General features: G+C 34.7%; 1 protein-coding gene across 9 annotated transcripts in view; it reads left to right on the top strand.

Annotated features, from left to right (window-relative positions):
• NOVA1 (NOVA alternative splicing regulator 1) overlaps positions 1-26,690 on the top strand; it is a 166,893-nt gene that overhangs the window by 56,610 nt on the left and 83,593 nt on the right. The window contains exon 1 of one of the 9 annotated variants that reach the window (XM_061394913.1): positions 19,993-22,747. The exons of the other annotated variants lie outside the window; for them this stretch is intronic. The gene's annotated coding sequence lies outside the window, so the exon portion shown is untranslated. Of the gene's footprint in view, positions 1-19,992; positions 22,748-26,690 lie in introns of those variants that run through there. 9 annotated transcript variants of the gene reach the window in all.

Genomic DNA, 26,690 nt, shown 5'->3' with positions numbered 1-26,690 from the left:
TATCTAGTTTTCAGTTAGAGATTTTATAAAGAAATATTAAGACTAGCTGAAGAAATAAGTGAAATTGGTGAGAAAATAAGCTTCCCAGAAGTATACTTTGAGTGTGGATTTTAACTTAAACTAATTTTTAAAAACACAGTTTAAAATAGTTTCAATACATATTTTAGTTTCTCAGATACTCTCCTCAGTTTTACAAAGTACATAATCTATATTTTGGATTAGAGATATTTTTAGATCCATCCCAAACGTATTTTTTAAAAGTTATTTGACTTACCAAACTTTTGTGATGCTATAGGGAGATAAAAAACTTTGAAATGTTTTATTGTAAACAATGGGGAGATGATTTTGTAATTTAACATTAGGTGAACAGTTCTTTTTATTCTAAATGGTTTAAATTTGTGTTACTTCATTTAATAAACTTTTGTATTCATACATCATTTATTTTCTGTCATCTAAAATATAATTATGTTCCTAGAAAAATACATGCAGTTTGAATGTACATATTTTAGAAATAAATGAGAAAAGATCTTTTCCCCAGATAACCTCTGGCAAATATATGGAGATAAAATCTTCATAGAATGACCTCAAGCTTTGCTATATCTTATTTTATATAAATTCCTGCCTGTTTTATGAATTCTGCAGGTGTTTATCAGTATAAATTGAATTGGTTGAACATTTTAAATGTTTAAGTTTGCTTGAACAACTATTTATGCCACAGGTTTTAATGCAGAATTTAACAAGCCTTCTTGTTTTAAAATTTAACTCTGAAATTTCAATGTGTTGTGGGTAAAACTTGTGATGTGTGTATGTGTATGCATGTTTGTGTGTGTGTATCCATGTATTTCTAATGTATTTTCTGAAGTGTGGTTGGAATACTGATCACCACTTTGTAGCTATTTATTCAAGTGTAACTTGCTTAAGAAATTTAAGGGTTCCCCCCCAACTTGTTAATTGAAAATCATTACACCTACCTCACAGGGTTGTTGTGAGGAAAAAACAAGTACGTGAAAGAGTTCTTAGTGTATACTAGATGTGCAGTATATGAAAAATGAGTGTTACTAAAACCTTTCAGTGGCCTCCATTGTTCTTTAGATAAAATCCAAATTCCCTGTCCAGGCATGTGAACTGGCTCAACTTTATTTCTTCCTGCATGTACTGATTGCTTGCTTGATTGATACTGAACTTCTTATAATTCCCAGAATATGTCATGCTTTCATTGTGCCTTTGCCTGCCTGCAACATTCTTTCCAGCCACTCACATACCCCTTTATCCTAGGCTCCCATCAGCTGTGTAACTCAACCTAATCCTATGGACATAACTTTAATTTCTCCTTAACTGAGGTGTTTCCTACTTCTTCATCCTTTATACTTTCATTGTATATGATCCTGTAGGCTTTGCTTCTTTCTGTTCTAGCAGTTATTATGTGTAAGGTAATACGTGTACTTGTCTGTTTCCTCTGTCTCGCTTCTGTTAGCTCAGTTGGTAAAGAATCTGCCTGCAATGCAGGAGACCTAGGTTCGATCCCTGGGTCAGGAAGACCTCTTGGAGAAGGAATTGGCAGCCCATTCCAGTTTTCTTGTCTGGGAAATCCCATGGACAGAGGAGCCTGGCAGGCTACAGTCCATGGGGTCTCAGAGAGTTGGATATGACGGAGTGACTAACCCTTTCATTTTCTGTAAACTCATGAAGGTGGAATTTGCCTTTAACTTCTTTTCCCTAATACTGACGAGTTTCTGCAACTCAGAACATGAGTGAACATTTTATAAATAAATGTAGGTTCTCCCTAAACAGATTCACAGTATATATATGCTTAGATGATTATATGACTTTAAAAAATAACTTAAAGTTGTCTATATTTATAGATTTCACACTTCACAATAATTAAATCAAAATTTGAACCTTATAATTAGACTACTTTGCCCACCATTTGCCACTCTCTATGGGTTTATTAAAAGAGATGAACTCATCAGGGTGCAAGCAGAAAGTTACTTTATTCTTTTCTGTCACTGAATATAAAATTTGAACTCTGAATATTATTTTTTCCATATCTTAATGCTTTTCAGGAACCTATCTTTGTTCTGCCATGCATTTGCTCTTCTTCCTTTCTCTTCCTCTTGTGCTTCTCTCTCTCTCCTTTTATTTTTTTCTCCTTTTATTCTTCTTTTCTCACTCTTTGGCATTGTGAAGTAGTCTTAATTTTCAGGCAATATAAAAACAGGCTGCTGCTGCTGCTGCTGCTGCTAAGTTGCTTCAGTCGTGTCTGACTCTGTGCAACCCCAAAGACGGCAGCCCACCAGGCTCCCCCATCTCTGGGATTCTCCAGGCAAGAACACTGGAGTGGGTTGCCATTTCCTTCTCCAAACTCTCATCCTATGTAAAATTTCTCCCTTATATCAACCTTACTCAAAGCAGGCTTAAAAATCTGAGTGGGAAAGGGGAACAGGACATGTCAACTAGTAGACTTTCTTTTCTATTTTTTAGTTTTATTAAATATTAAATTTTTTTACAATGTTGTATTGGTTTCTGCCATACAACAATGCAAATCCGCCATAATTGTACCTGTATTCCATCCCTCCCTGCATCCCATCCCTCCAGGTCACCACAGAGCACCACACTGGGCTCCCTGTGCTACACAGCAGCTTCTCAGCAGCTCTTAACTTCTTTTTTCTTATTTTCCCTCCCTACTCACTGTGCAGGTCCTGGGTCTTCCAAAGTTTGAACATCAGAAATAGAGAATTACTAATTGGTAGTAAAGGTATGTTGGAAATCTGAATGGGATCTTTCTCTTGGTTTTGAGGGGTTTATCAAGGATTCCTGCTGCTTGAGGATAACCCGGTTAGAATTCAATACTTTGTTTGACTACCTTCCTTAGTCTCTGACTTTCTGGTCTACCTCTAGCCTCTACTTCTGGTATTATCTTGTTCCTTTTGTAGTCCTTTGGGTAGACTTTCTTTAAAAATGGCTCAGGACTAGTTTCTTTCCCAGTATCCTTATTTGTCCTATGGGAAAATGTTTCTTGAGTCCATAAACTCTGGAATGGAGCTCTGGGCCATTTCCAAGGTGGTAGCCCAGAGTGAGATCATCTTGCCCCCTTGCCTTTAGATTTTGTTTCAGCCCTAATTCCAGTTCCTGTTCCATTCATGAAGTGTCCTGTATTCTAAAGGGCATAGGGCAAAATCTGAGTGAATCATAGTTCTGTTTCTTCCTCAAACAATTTATTAACTCCCCTTCTCCAATAGATGCTTTTGTTTTTTTATGTGAATGATAGACTAAGGGATACATGAGCAGTTTATGGCCCCCGTCTTTCCAGGTGTTGCATAGATGATGTGTCATCTCGGCTCTTGTACTTGGAACCTATTGTTCTCAGCTTTGGATCCTTAGCTGAAAGTGAAAACACAGAAAAACTCACATTTTAGCATCCTTTTAAATCACCTACACTGAGGCCCTTGTGAGCAGCTGGCATATCTATGAATGTTCATCCATGTCTGTTGTCCCATGCCTTGTCTTAAGCTATTTTGTGACTTAGGGGTATTCTTTTTACCTTTTCCTTCTGGTGGAATCTTACTTGGTCTTCGATGCCCAATTTAGGTGAAGTCTTTATTGCTCTTGGCAGTTAGAATAAGTGCTTTTCTCTAGTGTGTTCTTTGCTCTCACTAGTACTTTGTTTATGATATTAGTGTATTGCCTATAAAAATGTCTATCTTCCTACTAGAGTGTGAGCATTTTTGAGACAGCCACTGACTTCTTTCTTGGTGAATCTCTTACTTCCTTTCTGTAATATATTCAGTGTATTATTTGCTGAATTTATGAATCTCTTCTGAACATTGAGATCAGAGTTTATAATACTATTGTTGAGTAATTCATACTAATATTTTTATTTATTCATTTATATCCTTGATCTAAAAATATTTGAGGGTGAAAGAATTATTTTTATGCCTCTAATTTTTTTAAGCTAATGGTATTGCCTTTTATTCACTCTTAGGCAAGTGCATTTTAGATTTAGTTCTGTTTTGGCTCAGTTGATCTTCCAGTTTCCTTGCATTTCTTTATTTTTCTTTCTTGTTTTATTACAGTTGATGGGGTCAGTGGTGATTAAATAAGGATATCCAAGGGGGTTCAGATTGAAAGAAAATTCTTTCTATTATAGGATTTTCTTTTCTTATTTTAAATTCCTCAAGTTTTCAGATTGTATCAAAAAATATGGTCAGAAATGGTGAAAAATCAAACTATTGGTCTCCAAGAGCTTTGGTTACGAGAGTAGTACACCTATAACAGAAAATTAAATTGAAGCTGTATTTGTTGAGAGTAAAGTGCTATTTCAATCATACTTTAATGGATTATTATTTTGAGTGATTACTGTACAAAAGTTGACTTAAACAGCTTGAGATGTAACATTGAATTTCTGCTATTCCTTACCATAATAATTTAATGCAATCTTTATTGCTGAAATTTAGCTAAAAGTAGGATTCTTTAATATGTATGGTCAGGTACATATTATTATCATATGGTCAGGTGATAATTAGAGAAGTGAGAAGTCAAAATGGCATTGTAAGTACAAATAATTGAAAAATTCCTTATATGTTTAAAAATATATTTTTCCTGGAATCTCCCAAATAAATGTAGATAGTATACTAAAAAAGTAAAAGAGAGAGAAAAAAAAATGTGTTCTCTTCAAATCAGATCATCAGAGTTTGAGAGAAGTTAAATCAATTATCAATAAAATATCCCGGTAATTTTTTGCTCCTTATTTCCACATTGCTATTACATATGGATTATCTCATTGAAAATTTCAAAGATTTTTACCTTATTTACTAACTTTCACCAATATAACTGATTACACTTTAACTTTTAATTTCTGACTTTTATCAGTTAACACTTCCTAACCTAGGAATCTTGGCGAATGGACATTCTAACCTTTATGTTAGCTGAAATGGTAAATATGACAAATCTCATAATCAGTTGAATTTCAAGCAGTATTGATGCAAGAAATTATAGTACATGGGATTACTTGTTTGAAGTCATATTTCTTATACCAATAAACTTGTGTATTTGTGCTTCATAAGAGGGAACAAACTATAAAATATGACTGATTGCATCTTAGTTTTAGGTACCAAGAAGCTTTTCCTGCTAATTTACTCTTTTCCCAACCATTGAAGTAATTTAAACATTCTACTTAATAAAATTCTTAAAATTATTTTGTATTTTTTACTTAGCTGAGGTGAATATTGCTGTATGATGGAAGTTTGATACTAGAAAGAACAAATTTCTGTTTTTGTAAGTTTTTGTGAACATACTTGGGAAAAGTAAAATTTAGGGAATTTTTAGGAAGTATCTGGTATATATAGCCACCAGTCATCAAATAGGAAAATCAGTACTTAGAAATATAGTATAGTTTTTTGAAATATACTATCTAAAACATACTTTTTAAAAAATTTGTCATTTTGGTTTATTTTCCCTTTTAAGTGGCTCTGTTTTTTGATTGTGATATTGTATAGGACTTTAATATAGAAACCCTGTTTTAGTGGGTCAAGTAAAATGTTAAAAATTGAAAAATAATGAACTTTAGAATTCATTAGAAAGTTACCTCTTTATTTTATCCCTAAACTCAGATAGTGATCTAATCTAATATATAATACCTTACTCATGTTATGAATATAAATGCAAATAATAAGAAAAGTGGTCATTAATTGATAGTTACTTTTTATATTTCTTTTTTGAAATTTTGACTCCATATTTTCCTATAGTGTGCAGGTTATGACATATTCAGCATGTCTGAAACCAAACCAAATCTTTAGTTCTCCGTTATCGATTCTGCCTCGTGACCTCAATCATTCTTGCTATGCTTCACAGTAAACCTATGATCCAGGGTCAAATATTACTGCCCTCCTCTCCTTTGATTTGAATATCATCCTACTTATTTCCAGATTCTCATTGTTTGCTTTTAAGATGCCTTGAATCAATATATTTCATTCTATATTTATTGATAAAACTCCAGTTCATTAGTTACCACTTACTAAGATTTTACTAGTTTTATCTTTCTATTATGTTTTCTTTGAGAGTAGATGCCACATATTATGAACATTTGTGATTTCCATAGAGAATATTCTCAGTAAATTCTTTCTGAACTCACTCAATTTATTGTGAGATGGTTGATTCTTGATTTATAACTCTTAAAAATGTTGAATGGATTACTGAAACATAGGTCAGTCCCACATTTCAAATCAGTCACACATTATTCCACCTACGTGAAATTCCTTCCTATAGTACCAGGAAAGTACCTTAAATGAATTCTAAACAATAATCTAGAAGGAACACTTGACTTGGTACTAATTGTTTGTGTGTTCAGTTGCTTCAGTCGTCTCTGACTCTGCTACCCTGTGGACTATAGCCCTCCAGGCTCCTCTGTCTAGGAGATTTTCCAGGCAAGAATACTGGAGTGGGTTGCCACGCCCTCCTCCTGGTCTTCCTAACCCAGGGATGGAACTTGCGTCTCTTGCATTGCAGGCAGATTCTTTACCCTGAGCCACGGAAGAAATCCCCTGGTACTAATTATGTGAAAACAAATTTCCCTGGCCATATGCTAATATATGTGCTAGTTTGTAAACTCCTGTTACAGCCTATACACTAAATTGCTTTTTTTCCTTTGATCCCATTTTAAAAATAAAGAGTCACGTGCAATTTGAGAAAATATTTTTAGTGGAAAGCAACTAATACGTGAGTTCTTTTCTTACATTAGTCCCTTTTTTTGACATATGTAATGTCATTTTACATTAGTCCTTCTTTTAGACATACGTAATACAAATGGGAAGCAGTCTTCTTTTGAAATCTTACAAAAGTCAACTCAATTCCCAGTTCCACTGTGGATCTGATTTATTCTAGTAAAATACAGTGGCCTCCGAAGAAGAGTGATACCCAAGAACATGCATGGATTGCTTACCATATGCCTTTTCAGCCTGTTCCCACATCACCTGTGGACACCTACATGCCAAATGTGAAGCTCCTGCCAGATATGTGATACAATCAAATGAAGTAACGCAGGACTATTCTAGGCAGATAAGCAATCACGCATGTATAGAAAACAAAACCAAAATAGCAGCCTTGTCCTAAGTACCAGGAAATTGAGTCAGTAAAGGAAAACTGAATTGGAAGATTTTAATAGGAAAAAAGAGTAGAAATAATTTCACATCATATTTTTCAGTGGAGGCTTTGTAGGAAGTCCATTGTTCTCTAGGAGGCAATTGAATGTTCCCTTTTTCTGTGTTTAAATTGAGAATATTTTCACTATTTTGGCAGCCATTGTTTATCTTGGTCATTGATAATATTCATTTTTTAGATTATAATGTATAGTCATTTCTCATTTTTTATTTTTGGCATTTTTTAGATAAAAGGCATTTTTAGAACTTCAAAAATTATTTTTGTGCTTCCTGTACTAGAGCTTTATAGATAGCTTATTTTTTCCCCCTTTGCTTTTTCTTCTTATAGTCTTTGAAGATAATCACTAGTTTATGAAGGTTTTCATTATGAAGGTACTGTCATTTCAGGTTAGATTGAATTTGAATTATGGGCTTTTTCTGGTTTTTTAGAATATCATAAAAATTTTCAAATGAATGTTAGTGTTATATAGAAATAAGATGACCTCTTATCTTAAAAATATTCAGTCTATAGTATTGAATATTTTGATTAATATAATCCTCTTTTCTCATTCTTTTCCTCTTTCTTTTAGTAGTATGTGTGTATATCTTTATCTACATATGTCTTTTATCTGTCTACACACAAACGTGTATATACATGAGCTCTTAATTTTATAAATTTGCTTTTAATATTTCAGTTTCTCAGTTATTTCTTTGAATATGATAAATTTTCAAAACAGTTTATTTTTTTGTCTTTTATGAAAATAAAATTTGAAGTTTATATATGTTTCGTAATCTATTTTCCAGTTTCACCCATGTTTTTATTAACATTGATATATGTAGTGGCTCAGGTGGTAAAGAATCTGCCTGAAATACAGGAGACCCAGTTTCAATCCCTGGGTCTGGAAGATCCTCTGGAGATGGGAATGGCAACACCCTGCAGTATTCTTGCCTGGAGAATCCCATGGACACAGGAGTCTGGTGGGCTACAGTCCATGGGGACTCAAAGAGTTGGACATGACTGAGCAACTAATACTGTATCCTTATTTACACACACACATGTTGCTTTTATATCCTACATATTTTATGATACCTATTGATGGTTTGTGTGTAACTTACTGGGACTTTGCCAGTGTCTCAGTGGTAAAGAATTCGCCTGCAATGCAGGAGTCACAGGAGACATGGGTTCAATCCCTGGGTTGGGAAGATCCCCTGGAGGTAGGCATGGCAACCCACTGCAGTATTCTTGCCTGGAGAATCCCGTGGACAGAGGAGCCTGGTGGGCTACAGTCCATAGTGTCGCAAAGAGTTGGACATGACTGAAGCGACTAAGCACACACGTACGTGTCACTTAGTAAGCTTAATATAACTAGTATTCTGTTATTTATATAATATTCTGTGGCGCTAGTGGTAAAGAACCTGCCTGCCAATGTGGGAAACATAGAGATGTGGGTTTGATCCCTGGGTTTGGAAGATCCCCTGGAGAAGGAAATGGCAACCCACTCTAGTATTTTTGCCTGGAGAATCCTATGGACAGAGGAGTCTGGCAGGCTGCAGTCCACAGGGTCACAAAGAGTTGGACACGACTGAAGCGACTTAGCACACACATAACACATACAATGTTCTATTCTCATCTTCATTCATTTATTTGATAAATGTTTATTTTGTAGTCCTGTTCTCTTGACACTGTCCTGTATGCTGGGAATACATAAAGTCTCTGCTCTAGTGGAGCTTATATTCTTCTAAATAAAGTAGAAGACGTGTAACTCCAAATAAATACATAATTTCAGATAGGCTTAAATACTATGAAGGAGGGCTTCCTGAGTGGCTTAGTGTGTAAAGAACCCTCCTGCCAATGTAGGAGATATAAGAAACATGGGTTCAATCTGTAGGTCAGAAAAATCTCCTGGAGGAAGGCATGGCAACCGACGACTCCAATATTCTTGCCTGGAGAATCCCACAGACGGAGGAGCCTGGTGGACTACAGTCCATGGAGGCTGCAAAAATTTGGACATGACTGAAACGACTGGGCACACATGCACACGTACTCTGAAGGAACTAAGTGCATGTGATAAAAAGTGTTGAGCGGGAGTATACTTTACCTAGGATAGCAAGAGGAGACCTCGTCAAAGAAGGGATATTTATTTATTTATTCTTAATTAGAGGCTAATTACAATATTGTAGTGGTTTTTGCCATACATTAACATGAATCAGCCATGGGTGTACATTTGTTCCCCATCCTGAACCCCCCTCCCACCTCCCTCGGCATCCCATCCCTCTGGGTCATCCCAGTGAACCAGCCCTGAGCACCCTGTCTCATGCATCAAACCTGGACTGGTGATCTTTTTCACATATGATAATATACATGTTTCAATGCTATTCTCTCAAATCATCCCACCCTCACCTTCTCCCACAGAGTCCAAAAGTCTCTTCTTTACATCTGTGTCTCTTTTGCTATCTCGAATATAGGGTCATTGTTACCATCTTTCTAAATTCCATATATATGCATTAGTATACTGTATTGATATTTTTCTTTCTGACTTACTTCACTCTGTGTAATAGGCTCCAGTTTCATCCACCTCATTAGAACTGATTCAAATGCATTCTTTTTAATGGCTGAGTAATATTCCATTGTGTATATGTACCATTCATCTGCCAATGGACATCTAGGTTGCTTCCATGTCCTGGCTATTGTAAACAGTGCTGTGATGAACATTGGGGTACATGTGTCTCTTTCAATTCTGGTTTCCTCGGTGTGTATGCCCAGCAGTGGGATTTCTGGGTTGTATGGCAGTTCTATTTTCAGTTTTTTAAAGGAATCTCCACACTGTTCTCCGTAGTGGCTGTACTAAAAGAAGGGATATTTAAATTGAGCTCTCAGCTGGTAATGAATCCACCTGCAATGCAGGAGACCCTGGTTCGATTCCTGGGTCAGGAAGATCCCCTGGAGAATGGATAGGCATCCCAGTCCAGTATTCTTGGGCTTCCCTGGTGGCTCAGATGGTAAAGAATTTGCCTGCAGTACCTGGGTCTTGGGTTTGATGCCTCGGTTGGGAAGATCCCCTGTAGAAGGGAATGACACCACTCTAGTATTCTGGCCTGGAGAGTTCCTTGTACTATATAGTCCATGGGGTTGGGGTCACAAAGAGTCAAACATGACCAGGTGACTTTCACTAAATAATTAGGAGGAAGAAAATCACATTATAGATATCAGGAATAGCAAGGACAGAAGTCTTTGGGTCTGAATGTGTTTTGGCAGGTTCAGAGCACAGACACAAATGCTGTGTGTGTTGAACATTGTTAGAGGCGAAAGGTGATGTTTATAACACAGGAGCCAGCTCACATGGGCCACTGTAATGAGAATTTCTTTGTAGTTAAAATGTGAATATAAAATGTGAATGTGTTATGATGATTAGCACTGAGGAAATCAACTGCTGTATAGATTAACAAGGGAAGGGACAAGGGGCTAGAAAGAAGTAATTATTAGGAAGTTATTGCAGTAGTCTCTGAACTTATGGTGGCTTAAGGCTTTTTGCTGTAGAAATGACATTTTAGAGGAGCACTGTTAGAATCTGTGAATGAATTAGAAATAGTGTAATCAACAGTATCCGGAGAAGGCAATGGCACCCCACTCCAGTACTCTCGTCTGGAAAATCCCATGGACTGAGGAGCCTGGTAGGCTGCAGTCCATGGGGTAGCCAGGAGTTGGACACGACTGAGCGACTTCACTTTCACGTTTCACTTCATGCATTGGAGAAGGAAATGGCAACCCACTCCAGTGTTCTTGCCTGGAGAATCCCAGGGACGGGGGAGCCTGGTGGGCTGCCGCCTATGGGATCACACAGAGTCGGACACGACTGAAGTGACTAAGCAGCAGCAGCAGCAGCAGCAATCAACAGTATCAGACATAAATACTAAATATTCTGTGAAATTGTAATTTAATGGACACACTTTTCCATGACAGAAATGTACCATAATTTATTTAGATTACACCTCTATTTTTGATTACTTAGTTTTTTTCCCTTGTTTTTGCTAGCATAAATAACAATCTTGTTTTCTCACCTCACTGCCATTATATATTAAAAATGATTTGTGATGGCTTGACAGTGTGAAAGGTAAATAATTGTATGTTGCTATTTTAATTTGCTTAACTTTGATTACTAGTGAGATTGACATGTTAATATGTGTATTGATTGATCAGTTGTATTTTTTCAGTTGTAAATTGTTTCTAGCCTTGTTTGTTTGGGGATGTTAATATCTTTCTTATTGTTTTGAAACACCGTGTTAACTTCCTATAATGATTTAAAGGTCCCAACATGATTTAGCCTTGATATTTCTTGATAACATTGTGTTTCAGTCTCCCCACTACCCTTTATGTTCAAGACACTTCAGCCACTTCTCAAACAGGCTAATCTTTGTCTTGCCTCATGGCCTTTGCACTTGTGGTTATTCATTTTCTGGATCCCTCTTCCTCAAATCTTTATGCGGTTGACTGTGTCTCATCATTCATGTTTTAGCTCAGATGTCAGCTCCTTAGAGGAACTGTTCTCAGCTTTCTAATGTAGCTTCCCTCTTTCCCCTTTCATATACCATCATGTTATTGCCTCTGGGTTTTTTGTTTGTTTGTGTGTTTCCGCAATCTTCTATGGTCTTTGTAACGTTTATCACTGTCTGAAGTTATTCATTACTTATTGCCTGTCCTTTCCAATGAGAATGAAAGAACAATGGGGGCAGGTACCTACTCTGATTTGCTCACTGCTATACCCTCAGGGATAGAGTATTGTCAGACCAAATTAGTATATTTGTTGAATGGATAATATAAGGATATCAGCCTTTTGTGTTTTTCCCTTCTGTCAGTTGTCTTCTTTTTTTATATCGTATTTTTCTAAAGAATTTTATATTTTCATGGAGTCACATCAGTGAAGCATTTTTCTTTTTTACAAAAGCATTGACTTATTTGGCAGCACCAGGACTTAGGTGTGGCATGAGAGATCCTCAGTCTTCTTTGCAGCATGCAGGATCTTTAGTTGCAGCATGGGGATCTTTGGCTGTGGCGTGCAAACTTGCAGTTGTGGCGTGTGGGATCTAGTTCCCTGACCAGGGGTCACACCCAGGCCCCCTATATGGGGAGAGCTGAGTCTTAGCCATTGGGCCACTAGGGGAGTTCCAATGAAGCATTTTTCCTATAGGACATTTTCATTACTTTTAGAAGAAAAGGAACAGCTTTTTCGTCTTGAGCTCTTCCATTTTCCTGTATTCTGATATGTTTCTGAATATAAAATTGTGATTTATTTTTATGAATTAAGGAAAGGTTTAAAGATAAAACTAGTTCTTATAAATGTATGTGCTTTCTTCTAGTCTTAATACACATTTATTTATAAAACAGAGACCATACTGTATAGAGAGCTTTTTATCATTTTTCAATTGATATTGTGCCATGTGCATATTCTTAATTTTTCACAAATATGATCTTTTTAATGTCTACAGAATATCCCATCTTAGGCATCTGTAAATATATACTTTTTTTTAAAATATAGACATAGTTAATATTACCGTTTAAGTTTTGTGTTCACACAAAAATAAAAATTATGATTGTTCCGTTATGATAAATTACTGAACACAGAGTAGTGCATCATGGAAGTATGTATGATAGTTTAAGATATTTGAATGTATTGTGCTCAGTTGTGTCCAACTCTTTGCAACCTCTGTGGACTCTGGCCTGCCGGGCTCCTCTGTCTGTGGGATTCTCCAAGCAAGAATACTGGAGTGGGTTGCCATTTCCTTATCCAAAGATATTTGAATATTCACTGCTAAATTATACCTCAGGAAATTGAAATCATGTCCCAGCCCTAGTATTAATTTACGCCTTCTCTGTTTCTCATGGTATTTTCCAGTTCCCCGTAACTGTGTGCTCTTAAAATCTTGGCCTGTCTCTTTCCTTCTGTGCCCTCTCCCTAAAGTGTATAAAATGATTATCATATTGTTGTCGTATGGTCATCTCTGTCAACCTTTCCTTTATCCTTCATGTCTGTGTTTAAATAACTTTTCTCCTACTGAGGTTGTATATATGGTCACTTAGGTTTAATCTAAATTTTGATAGTTCCAACTCTTATTTATATCAAACTTATTGTAAAGTATTTTGTAGGAAAAGTTCTCACTGTATTTTCTTTAGTTATGCCAGCCATATCATTTTAGAGTAATGGTATTTTCTAGTTTCATGCTAAATTTTTATATATTCCAGGGTTTTGGGAGAAAGATTTTTTTATTCTAGTCCATTGTTACATTAATTCTTATTTTATATAATATTGATTTATAACATTTCTTTATTTTGCATTATCTACTAGAGTAATAATTATCTGATTTTGCTATCTCTTATTTTTAAAACTATCCTGGTGTTTGTTATGATTATTTTTCTCATGAACTTAGAATCACTTTGTCAAGTAGCCTTCTCAAATATACCATCCTTGTTTTTTCTTCTTGTGAAATTTTGTTAAAATTATTATATTATTTATATAAGGTATTATAATATCTAGAATTACATATATGAGGTCAGATCAGTTTTCTTTTCTGTCTTAGCAAAGTTTTTTTTTTTTTTTCTGTTAAGATGTCCAGTACATTTCATTTAAAGTCATTCCTAGATGTTTATTTAATTTAAGGTCATTCCTAGTTGCTTTTTCAAAATTTGTTTTCATTTATATATTTAAGTGATTATTTTAGTTCTTGGTTTTCTGTGGTCACTAGAACAATTACCACAAATTTTCTGTCTTAAAAAAACACAGATTCATTTATTCTTTTACAGTTCTGGAGGCCAGAAGTCCAAAGTAAATTTCACTGGGCTAAGTCAAAATATTGATTGGTTCCTGTGGAGCCTGTAGAGGAGAACCCCTTTTCTTCCCTTTTCTAATTTCTGGAGGCTGTGTGCTTTCCTCCTTGAATCAAGCCAACATCTTGCTTCTGTCATCACATCTTCAACCTCCTTTGACATTATCTCTTTCTTATGAGAACCCTTTGATTATATTTGAGGAACATCTAGGTAATCTGGGATACTCAGCTCATCTCAAGATCTTTAATAACATATACAAGTTTAGAAGGACATTTGTAGTTCTAGAGATTACAATGTGGGTACTCTTCAGGAGGCAATAATTCACTCTATCACATATAAGAAAATTCTTGATTTTCTGTACTATTTTGCTTTTTCCCATATTATTCAACAACTGTATTAAGTGTAGTTGTATTTCGTTTATTTCCTAGATAGTCATAAAACTGATAAGTAATCAGAACTTTTTCTGTGTTTTATAGTGCTAACTTTATACCTCTTGTTTCTACTTCTGCCTTTTTACTGCTTTTAGTTTTTAATATAGATGCCCCAAATATTTTCATTTTATTTATCATATTTGCTCATAGTTTAGGATAGGTATTTTTTTCTAATCCTGGGAAGTGATTTGTTCATTATTTCCTCTCACCCCCTACTCATTTGACATATTTGTTATATTTATTTACAACCCAATATTAACCCTCATTTGTATTTTGGATTAAATTCTATTTGACCATAGTGTATCAGTTTTTCAATACATTGCTGGACTAATTTACCAGTCCTTTATTTATGATTTTTGAAATATTAACATTAGTAAATATGTTTCATTTTTTGTGTATTATCCTTTGTGTATAGCTTCCTTTTCCATATGAGATATCAGAGATATGCTAGCTAATAAAATGAATTTAAAGGTATTATATTTTTTTCTTTAGGCTAAAATAGTTATTATAGCTTGATAATTATCTCTTCATTTTAAGTTTGAAAGACTGCACAAACAATCTGCCCTCAAAGTTTATTTGAATATAGTTTTGACAGATTTTTAAATTTCTTTGGTTAATTAATTTTTGAATCAGTTTTGAAAATTTACATTGTCACAGGCAAGTTTTCCTTTCCATGAAGATTCTAAAGGAACATTGTTCCATACTTACTATGTCTTAAGCATGATGCCAGGTGTACTGTACATACAAAAATAAAGAATATAGGATTCTTAGTCTCAATGAGCATATAGTACTAAAAAGAAAGTTAATTTTGCTAGAAGCAAGACAGAAGAAATAGACAAGAAGAAATTAACAGTCAAGCAGAACTTCTGATAAGAATTTCATCATTAATCATGAATATAGGCAGCAGAAACCAAGGCATAAAAATGGAATATGGGAAGATTTGAGAGACTTTTAAGTAGAAAATTACAGCTAGAATTTAGGTCTGGCCAGGAACAAATAATGGGTAGATATTAGAAGCTGTGGAGAAGGCAATGGCAACCCACTCCAGTACTCTTGCCTGGAAATTTCCATGGACAGAGGAGCCGGGTGGGCTGCAGTCCATGGGGTTGCTAGGAGTTGGACACGACTAAGCAACTTCACTTTCACTTTTCACTTTCATGCATTGGAGAAGGAAATGGCAATCCACTCCAGTGTTCTTGCCTGGAGAATCCCAGGGACGGGGGAGCCTGGTGGGCTGCCGTCTATGGGGTCGCACAGAGTCGGACACGACTGAAGTGACGTAGCAGCAGCAGCAGTGTATTCTAGACAGGTTGTCATTAATGTGAAAGGCTGGAATAGGCAAATCAATATCCAAATGGTAGTTTGTTTGTTAGAAACCAAGGTTATCTACTACAGTACATACCTGGTAGTTATCCAGGAGAGAAGAAATGACATTCTTTTAAGATTTTGAACCATATAGCATGAATGGTGATCTAAAAGATCATATTTTATTTAGTAATATTTTTAAGTAAATCTTTAGTGGAAAAGTGAAATTAAAAAAATTAATGTGGGAGTTTAAACATCTTGTTTGAAATTTGTTTGAAGAAATTTCTCAGCAAATGTATACCAAGCACATAAGATGTATGGTTATCAAAATGAAATATCTTCTGCACTCAAAAGATCTGAAAGTCTTGTAAGATGTTTTATAAGGGTGATTTCAAAGTATCTATTCAGTTGCCTTACATACGTGAGTTATGTAAGCCCATGTAAGTACCATCACATGGGCCTATATATTTTCCTCATGCCAAAAATTTCATACTAATACTTCCCCGGACCGCCAAGTAATACTTGCCGGACTACCCAACCCCCACCCACAGTGTTCCTTCTTCATTCTCTCTTGCCACTGACAATCACTGCTCTGTTTTCTATTACAGTAGAATCAATTAGACTTTTTAGAGTTTTATTTAAATGGAATCATAAAATAAGTAGCCAAGTGTCTGGGTTTCTTTTGCCCTGTATAATATTTTCATCCCTGTTGTTACATGTATAAGTAATTTATTACTTTGCGTTGTTGAGGAGTGGTCATTGTCTGAATATATAGTTTTTTTAAAAAAAAATTCATTCACCTTGACAGATGGCTTAAATTGTTCTCAGATTTTGAAAGGAATAAGATTGCTATGAACATCCAAGTTCAAGTCTATCTGCAGGTATATGTTTCATTTCTCGTGACTAAACACTTAGGAATAGAATATCTAGATCAGGTGGAATATTAAACTTTGTAAGAAACTGCCAGACTATTTTTCCACCAATGCATTAGCATTATAGTTGGTCTACATATTTACCAGTACTTGGTGATGTCTCAGTCTTTTAAAATTTTAGCCATTGTAATTTGTGTGTAGTTTATCTCATTGTAGTTTTAACTTGAGTATTCCTAATGGGTTTTCTTGTGCTTATTGACCATTGCTATATTTTCTTTTGTGAACTATCTTCACATCCTTTGCTCATTTGTATTGGGTTGTTTGCTTGCTTCTTTTTAAGTTACAGCAGTTCTTTTTACATATTCTGGATACAAGTCCTTTGTCAGATGTTCTTCCATGTTATGGATTGCCTTTTTATTTACCTATTTGTGTCCTTTAAGGAGCAGAACATTTTAATTTTTAAAAAGTCCAATTAATAAATGTTTTATTTTATGCCTTTTGCTTTTTGTGTCTTAAGTAACTTTTGCAAATGTCTAGTTTTCTACTGTTTTATCTCCTAGCAGTTAGGTTTATGATGCATCTTGAGTTAATTCTTGACTTTGGTGTGAAACAAATTTAAGTTAAATTTAAATTAAATATTTAATTAAGAGAAGTCTAAAAGAGATTAAGAGAAGTCTAAAAGAGATTTTTTTTTGGAATTAAAGATAGATTTGGTATTTGTTTATATAAGAAATCATTTCTAGCTTCTATACCCATACAAAATTTGAAAAGCTCCTTTGTAAATTAATGAATTTCCTGTTTTTGGTGGTATTTAGTAAAAATTGGTAACATTCGCAAATGAATTTGTACATATAGATATCTGGTACTTGTCAGGCATAAAATATTAGTAAATATGGTTGGATTTTATGGTTATTGCTAATGCTGTTATATTCAGAGTTCTTGCTTTGCAGAAGTTTGGAGAGGATGATATTTAGATGAAAAATTTCTGGATTCTATTACATATTCCACGTAGTGGTCATATTTTTAAGTTGATTGTTTTTTTCTGCCTAATGATGTACTTATTGCTTGCCTTAAAATCAGTTTACTAGACGTGTTATCCTAACATATATGAAAATTATAATTTACCAATAAACTCAACGTTTTAGCAAAATTAGTGTTAATGTTAAAGTATATTAAACATTAAAAATTATATATAGTTCTAAGGACTTTTTATCACTATTTAACCAATTGCTCTTATGAAATAAAAACAAAGCAGACTCATGAACTACATCTCAAAAAATGTGTTTTTGTTTTTTTGGTTTGAGCTAAGCTTTTTTTTTTTTTTTTTTTGCGTTACATGGCATGAGAAAATAGTAAACTGGTGCTTTTCTCTGTATATTAGACTTGTATTTGTTTTGTTTTGGTTTTAAGTAATCCGTGTCTGTGTAAATATTTCATTCTTTAAAAACAATGAGTTTTCTTTTCCCTTTAATTTTTCTTTTTTATAAAATATAAATAAAGATGTCATATGGAAATATTTATTGAAAAACCTGTTAGGTGAAAGTAGGCATATTAGAGCAGGAGTTGGCAAACTTTTTCTGTAATGGGTTGGAAGCTAATATTTTAGGCTTTGCAGACCTAGAGGTAAAATCAGGGATATTATATAGATATCATACCACAAAACAGAAAACATTTCCACAATTTTTTGTTGACAGAATTCAGTCTAAAACAATACTACTAGTAATAACAACACCAGTGGCAGTGGAGAACAACAGAGAGATCTAAAGAAAAGAATTTTGGGGAAAAGAAGGAAATAATGTTTTCCTTATTTAGGGTTCAAAGTCTGCATTCCTGTCAAATCAGTTGTAAATTTCCACCTGTACATGCTAATTTTGAATGAGATTTTACATATTTCATTCTAGAAAATGAAATCTCTTCACACAGATAGGTTGTGCCAAACACTGATGTTAATCTAGGTGCATATGATAATTTGGGGGCATATCTATTTTTTCTGAGGCATTTATAGAATTTTAACACATTATTCCCTTAAAATTTGCTTTTAGCATGTCATTATATTACATTAATCATTGCCAACTGAAGATTAGGTGGAAGCTCCTCAAATGTACAGTTAATTAGACTTTGAAATACAGATATCTTTTTTGCACTGCATTGAAGTACAAAAATGTTGCAGAAACTGTAGTTTAAATTCAGAAAATACACCTGCTGCCAATGTATGTGGGGTTGAGTTCTCACTTCTCATTTTAATTGTTGATAACATGGGAAATATATACTTGTGATTCAGAAACTTAGTTGTTGTATAAATGACTTGACTGCAGTTTAAGTTTTGCATATAAGTATTGTTTTGCCCTCTATCTTGAATTGAATTAATTACAAACATTTCAAAGTCTGCAGCAAAAACTAATTTTCAAAGCTATTTGGTGTCAGTAACAGTGGTTGAAAGTCACAGACGTTGTTCTCATTCAGAAAAAATTCCATCCTGGCTGGAGTTCAATAAATCCCAATAAACTTTATCACTGCTAAATTATTGAACTGTTACATGGTAGGGCAAATCAGGATGTTCATCTTTTATTTCTGATAAAAATTCGTAGAATTGGTAAGGATTAAGTCTATCAGAGTGAATGAAGTTTTACTCGTGAAGCTACTGGTTCAGTAACACATGATAGATTCAAATATATTTTACGAGGTATTTGCTGATTTAATAATATAATGAATAATCATAGGTTTCAGTGCCTTAATATCTTTACAAGCTTTGTAAATCTGTGCTACTAAGTTTCTTTTGGTCTCACACACATATTTTTACCACTATCAGTGGGAAATCATCTAACCAGATTGTACTGCAAGTTATCAATTCATGATTTCACAACGTTTTTGAAAATATTCTTGCTTGTAGTTTTTCACACAACTGTTAATAGAAGCTTATCCATCAACCACATTACTTCCTTGATAAACAACAACTGGCATTAACTCCTTGGTTAAAAGTTGGCTTTCTCTGGACAAGTTTTAATTTACTCTTCATTGTGAAATGCTTTTCTTCTTTGACTAACAAACGAGCTACACAGAAGCTTACTTTGGTGGCACCTGCATTTCATTTTTGTCTTTTCGAATAAGATATTTCAGGTTTTTCTGACCATTTTCTTCTTGTTTGATGGGAATATTATGATGCATGTATAATCTGGTAGTTTTCTTTTGGCCCAGCTATGATGTTATTGCTTAATAATAACACAGTGCTTCCTGTCAAATATAGGACCTTTTTCAATTAATTTACAAAAGCAGCCAACATGACCTAGCAGTCATAGGTCATCTTCTGGAATAATAATGATGTCCCAAAATACCAAGTAAGTTCTTCAAGATGTACTTGGGACACTTTTTCTTCCCATGTAAAATGTGAAGGAATCAATGAAGTGAAAATATTTTCTTTGGTTTTGCATATATGGTAGAGCCAAAAAGACACCTAAGAACATAACTCAAGTAATCATTCCACAAAAGGTGAAAATTTGAATGTTAGAGGAAGTATTTTAAAAATCCATAAAGCAAAGAAGCATTATAAATATTTTACTCTGTAGAAGAGGGTATTACAAACTGAAGAGTACATTAGTAATTTTATCGGAAGTATTTTACCCCAAATGTCATTAACTACAGTTATGTGTCCTTGAAAGTATAATGCAAAAATAACAACAAAAAATCATTTACCATACACATTTTAGGAGGGAAAACGTATTTGTGTGAGTTAACACATACTTGATTTCAAAGTAACACATTCAAATTCTGAGGACTAAGACCAGCTTAATTTTGTTAAAAGTTTCAACTCTTAGCAAAATACATCTGTCTGGTGCTGTGTAATGAGAAAAACATCTGTCTGTTTTACATTAACAATTATTGTACTTTTATTACCAGCCAGCTTATTTTTTGTTGAATGTCTCAGCTGCAAACCATAAAACAGATGTGACCAATTCCTACAGGAGTTTTTTTCTATAGTCAACAAATAACTTTGCTAACTTCTTCTATTTCCCATATAAAAAGGAAGTTTCTTTAGGCATTCGGTATCTTATTATTTAAAGATTCAAATGACCCATTACTATATTGACAATGAAGAAAAGGAAAACAAGATTCAGAAAACGATGGATGACAGTCTTTATAAAACATTTCTGTCTTATCACACCCTAAATGATTATGACTTCGTATAACAGTAACATGTCTAAAAGTTATCTGTGAAGTTATTAGAAAATGAAATCACATTCTCCCATTTTATTATCACTCTTGCTTATACTAAATCCACACGTTCTCCTTCTCACACTTCCTTAACTGTTTGCATTTATCAGTAAATGAATGGCTAATTAACAATCACCTGGGATAGCTAATTCATGAAATTGTGTGTTTCATAGACATCAACACAAGTCAATAATGGGAATGACAGCTAATTTATGAAAACTGTCTCATAGACACCAACACATGTCAATAATGGGAAAGTATATTCAAAACAAAGAGATTTATTGTTAAAAAATATAGTTCCGTGGCTTCCATGTGAGTAATTTTGTATTTTTATTACTGGATTAACATGCACTAGGCAGCTTCTGATATTGAAGTGGTCTAAAGCTTGCTCTCTTGAGGTCGTTGTAATATGATCCTCTTAACAAGTCTCTCAGCCTTCTCATCTAAATCTGCTTCCCTCAATTCTCTAGCCTTTTTGTCTTTACTCTTATTCTGCTCTCTATTCTACAGAGAAAAATGTTAATATATTTCTTTGGGGAGAGGGGTACTTGCTCAGGATTCATTTGAATATGGTAGTATTATAAACACATACTTTATTTGAGATTCTTTAACTTGAGATTCTGAGATCCAAAGTGTTACTCAGTTCAGTTCAGTTCATTGTGTCTGACTCTTTGTGACCCCATGGATTGCAGTACACCAGGATTAAATAAGTTTACATTGTAAGACAAGGTTCTTTTCATCTGGAAGTTTTAGTTTGCATTAAGTTATGTATTGGAAATATTAGACAGTTCTTCCTTTTCTTGTTGTTTGTCTTTTATCAGTTTTTAAAAATTGCTTGCTGGCTAATTATTTACCCAGTGGAAATCCTCATAATATGCTAACATGCGAGATTAATGTTTTTTGACAGGATTAATGTTTTTTGACAGTATTAATTGAGAAATCAACCCAAATACGCTCAGTAAAAACTCAGATTTGAGAGATGTTAAATGTGAGATTGTATTTTTAACTCTGCAAACTGGGTGGGGTTATTGATGACTAACATGGTTCTGTTTTTCATCAGTTACTAAATTCCAAAAGTATAACAGCTTTGGATCAGTTGCTTTTGTATTCAAACACTCTTACAGTTTCAAAGCTGGTGTTGCTTAGAAACCTGTATAAACACTTAATGTCTTCTCCAAAGGAAGAAATAAAAAAAAAAAATCTTCGCATAATTTTTAAGTGAGATAATTGTAAAACTAGACCAAAAATACGTATATTTATTTAAAAGCTCTGGAACTGTTTAGAAAATTCTTAAAGAAATGAAAAAGTATTTAAATTTGTTATATTTATAGTATTAGAAATAATATATACATATATATGTGCTTACTCACTTGGTTTACTGACAAATGAACCATGTAAAGAGTTGCTCTTACATTCCTTTGTATTGAGCTACATTGTATCTGAAACTAATATTGGATGGTGAAATTGTATGTTTATGATTTATCCTGAATTTAGAATACAGGGGAACAGAACTAAAAAGTAAATTGTCATTTTCGCATGCATGCATGCTCAGTCATGTCCAACTCTTTGTGACCCTGTGGACTATAGCCCACCAGGCTCCTTTATCCATGGAATTTTTCAAGCTAGAATACTGGAGTGGGCTGCCATTTCCTCCTCCAGGAAATCTTTTGGACACAGGGATCGAACCCTCAATGCATGTAAAAGGGACTTCTGTTCATTGGGTAGTCATGAGCTGTGGTCCTTAGGCTAGAAAAAATACTCACTAAGTTTGTTACATTTTCAGTGATTCTGGGGCCTGGCAGTGCAGTAATTAGATGATCAAGTCCCAGTCTCTGTGGTAATTAACACTATGGCTGCAGATTGTACAGGATGCACACTTCCTATTCATTAGGTACGTGGAAGCCCATGGATGGGAAAGGACCCTTTGAGGATGAACATCAATAGAATCAATAAGCTGATCAGACTTGCATTGCCCAGGTAAGTCACCACAGCCACCTAAGTACACCATTGTCCAGAGTCAAAAAAAAAAGCCTAGTGATTCTAGCACATCAGACCAAGGAAGTCTCGGCAAATATGTCCAATCAGCCAGATTCACAACCAGGTGAAAACGGGGACTTAGGGCACCTAGCTAGGGATACCAGACCTGTCTAATCCTACTGAATAGACTATATATATAGGCTTTCTTCCCTCCTCTGGAGGATACTGCTGAGCATTGGTGATTAGACACCTTTCTGGTGAGTCAGCTAGGGTTGAATCTAAACCATATTATATGGGTAAGATAGGGGAAGGACAGAAAAGTGTAAAGTGATTATTACAAAGACTGATCATGCTGCAGAGATTGAATCATGCGGCTATGGATGGTAAGCCACAACCTTGGCTGTGGGAGGGAGAATACCTTAGACACGAGCAAGCTAGGAGTGTAGAGAGGAAATATTCATCTCTTAGCTCTTGTCCACAGAGCATATGGCCAGTGTAAGCCAAACTATAGCCATCACTTTCAACTCAACTGTTAACCACTGAAGAATCTTAGTCTAATTCTCAGAAACTTCTGACTAACCTGTTTAGTTTAATTCTGTTTAACCTTTGGTACCCTGTGGTCTCCCTCTGCTGCTTAAGGGAAGAGAGACTCTTTTGCTTGTTTTTCAGATTATAGCCAATGATTCTGAACTCTTTAAGCTGAGAGGTGATGAAAAATCACATTGCTCTGTACTTCCTGCTGGCCAGTCAAAATGGGTCATGTGAGTTTGCCAACACCTCTTGCTGCACTTGGGTTAATGACATATTTAAGAGGTTTGACTTTGGCTGAAGAGCTTGGCTGTCTGTCCCAAGTGCATCTGATTACCCTACTGGGAGTCATATTTGATCCAAGCCACTATGAAGACAAGTAAAATATCTGATGAATCAGTTGTGCTCCTGAGATCTGTTGTTGGAATACATGAAAGATTGGGATTAGGGGTTCAAATTGTAGGGGAACAGCTCCAGCATGATGCCCTGGCAACTGTGAATGTACAGACAGGCATGCCACATTTTATTGTGCTTTGCAGATACTGCCTTTTTTTAAAACAAATTGAAAGTTTGTAGCAAACTATATTGAGAAAGTCTGTTGGTGCGATTTTGCCAATACCATTTGCACACTTCGTGTCTCTGTATCACATTTTGGTAATTCTCACAGTATTTCAAACTTTTACATTATTATTTTATTTATTATGGTAATCTGTGATAAGTGTCATGTGTGATTTTTGATGTTACTATTGCAAAAACATTACAGCTAGCTGAAGACTTAGATGATGGTTACCATTTTCAGCAATGACGTATTTTTTACTTAGAGTATGTACATTTTTCTTTTAGATGTCATGCTATTGCATATAATTTTTACATGCACTAGGAAACCAAAAAATTAGTGACTTGCTTTATTGATATACTTGTTTTACTGCAGTGGTCTAGAACCAAATCTACAGTACCTCTGAGGTATGCTTGTTTACAAACTTAGCAGTTTTGAATCTACTTTTATTGCTAGTAAACTTAGAAGATAAATCTCTCTTTTTCTTTGCACATTTTTCAGCTTGTGACCTAAAATATTGATGCTGAACTATCAAATGCGCAGTAATTTTCAAATCCTATTCCTTGGAAAATTAGTATTTCTGACTACTTCTCTCAGAACTACTTTGGGACCAAATTTTGTTTAGTTGGTTTATTTTTTGATATGCATAAACTTTACCAAATATAACGTTAGACTTTAGAGTTCTGTACCAGAGAGCTCTAACATTAACTTTTGTCAGAGTACATTTGAAAATGTCATTACAGGAAATTGTAAGCTGTCCATCATGGAATTATACAGTGTTTTAGCTGAAAGAATCAATAAACTTGGAGAGCCTTTCAGTTTTTCAGATAAGAAAATTTGTGGCCTGCTCCTGGTTGTGTATCTGATTATTTAGAGAGTAGGAATTAAATTAAGATCATACAAGTCTTTGCATTAAATACAGTCAGCTCTCTTTATTCATGGTTTCTTTATTTGCAGATTTGCTCACCCACTAAAGTCGTATTTGTAAGCCGAGTATCTGTACTCACTGGACTTTCATTACCGTTCAAAGACTTGGGTGGAGTGGTGAAAAATTTGGGTCACCTGGCACTCACATCCACAACCTGGTTCAAACAAGGCTATGCTTTGCTTTGTTTTAGCTCTCATACTCTAAGCTAGTGTCCTTTCACAGTTTAGTGCCATACTTTTCACATTTTTGTGCATTTTGTTGATGATTTCATTGTTTGAAACAGCCTACAGGTGTAGTGCTGAAATGCTGCTTACATTGTCTTATATTCCTAAGTACAGGAAGACTGTGATGTGCTTTACAGAGAAAATACAAATGATAGGTAGTCTTTATTCAGGAATGACATATAGGACCATTGGCTATGAGTTCAGTGTTAACGATTCAACAATATGTACTAAATAAGGTGTCCCTAAACAGAAACGCAGTGAAACCAAGTTATATGTTCAAGATTGATGAAGATGTTCTGACCAGAGGCTCATAGGAACCTAAACTTGTATTTGCCCTGGGAGTTCTAATTCAGTGTTCATTAACTGAGTATTTCAAGTTACTGTGTAGACCGTGTGTGTGTGTGTGTGTGTGTGTGTGTGTGTGTGTCAGTTGCTCAGTCATGTCTGACTCTTTGTGACACCATGGACTGTAGCTCGCCAGGCTCCTCTGTCCATAGAATTCTCCAGGCAAGAATACTGGAGTAGGTTGCCATTCACTTGTATAGAGGATCTTCCCAACCCAGAGATTGAACCCTGTTCTCCCACACTGCAGGCAGATTCTTTACTGTCTGAGCCACAAGGGAAGTCCCTTGACCATATGGTATAGACCATAACTGCAACAAATGTTGTGAATTGATTACCTATATATATCAAGATAAATTTTACCCATTCTTCCTCAATGGGTAAAATTACTATAATTTTCTTTTTAAGATTCATGTTGATATTTGGCAGAAAACAAAACTCTGTAAAGCAGTTATCCTTCAATTAAAAAATAAAATCAAAGTTAAAAAAAAGGTTTTACCAATGGAATATAAATTAAGAACATTTCTTAGTCTGTTACTTGTTTTAGAAAATAAGTTTTCCTATGGTATTTTCCTGCTAATTATCTGGTTCTCCTCTCAAGGTCACATAGCTTTTGTTTTTCCCAAAGGATGATTCTTTGACTGTAGTTTTTTACAGTACCTTTCATTATTCACAAGGAATCCAGGGGGACAGGAATTGAGTCATGCAAATCCATTAGCATTACTAGGAAAACAACATATCAGAAAGACACATTTTATTGTAATTCATCATTTCAGGAGTAACTTACATGAAGCCTCATTCTCCAATTATTTGACCTTGCTTTCCCTCATTCTTTTGCATACGTGTTAAGAGTCTATAATTTTTCTAAATCAAACTTGAATGACATCACTTATCTAGGAACTGATACACCAGATCCAAAATTTTGTGTATTTAAATTCAAAGACCTTTATAAATTGGCCCTATTTGACTTATACTTGGTCTCATATTTATTCTCTAATGCACATTATTTGCTACTACTGTGATCTCACTGCTCCTCCTCACTTGCTCTGTAGGCACTCACATCTGCTTTTGCTCATGCTGTCTCCTGATATCCTCCAAAATCTAACTTGGAATTTAGTTCACAAATTGTAATATGATTGCTTCGTTTGTAAACATAACTGAAAAGTTCTTACCTGATTACTTCAGTATTGAGAATATCTTTAACTTTATAAAATTTTACAATTTGTAGTTATGTTAGATGAAATATAGTATATTCTAAATACATATGTGTGTATACATATATGTATTTTATATTTATATATTTATTTGACGGAGCTGGGCCTTAATTGGGCTTCCCTGGTGGCTTAGACGGTAAAGCGTCTGCCT

The sequence above is a fragment of the Bos javanicus genome, chromosome 21, assembly GCF_032452875.1.
Source record: "Bos javanicus breed banteng chromosome 21, ARS-OSU_banteng_1.0, whole genome shotgun sequence".
Taxonomy (NCBI): Eukaryota; Metazoa; Chordata; class Mammalia; order Artiodactyla; family Bovidae; genus Bos; species Bos javanicus.
This window is presented reverse-complemented; position numbering and strand designations above follow the sequence as displayed.